The sequence below is a fragment of the Geospiza fortis genome, unplaced genomic scaffold (genome assembly GCF_000277835.1).
Source record: "Geospiza fortis unplaced genomic scaffold, GeoFor_1.0 scaffold5449, whole genome shotgun sequence".
In the NCBI taxonomy this organism is placed as follows: Eukaryota; Metazoa; Chordata; class Aves; order Passeriformes; family Thraupidae; genus Geospiza; species Geospiza fortis.
This window is the reverse complement of record NW_005054968.1, coordinates 18,224-18,545: the sequence shown is the minus strand read 5'-3', so window position 1 is coordinate 18,545 and position 322 is coordinate 18,224. Positions and strand designations below refer to the sequence as shown.

At 61.8% G+C, this 322-nt stretch overlaps 1 protein-coding gene across 1 annotated transcript in view; it reads right to left on the bottom strand.

Annotated features, from left to right (window-relative positions):
• The window catches only part of LOC102039455 (serine/threonine-protein kinase MARK2), a 10,771-nt gene that overhangs the window by 6,588 nt on the left and 3,861 nt on the right, over positions 1-322 (bottom strand). The gene's annotated exons all lie outside the window — the stretch shown is intronic.

Below are 322 nucleotides of genomic sequence, written 5' to 3'. Positions count from 1 at the left end.
GACAGGGACAGTGGGACATGGACACTGGGACGGGGACACTGGGACACGGACATTGGGATGGGATCTCGGTGTTGGCGTCGGTGTCCAGCAGCAGGTTCTCGGCCTGGGGACAGTGAGGACATCAGTGGGGACATGGGGACATTGGTGGGGGCAGGGACAGTGGGACAGGAATGGGGACATTGGGATGGGGACATTGGGACGGGGACATTGGGATGGGGACACTGGGATGGGATCTCGGTGTTGGCGTTGGTGTCCAGCAGCAGGTTCTCGGCCTGGGGACACTGGGGACATCAGTGGGGACATGGGGACATTGGGGACATCA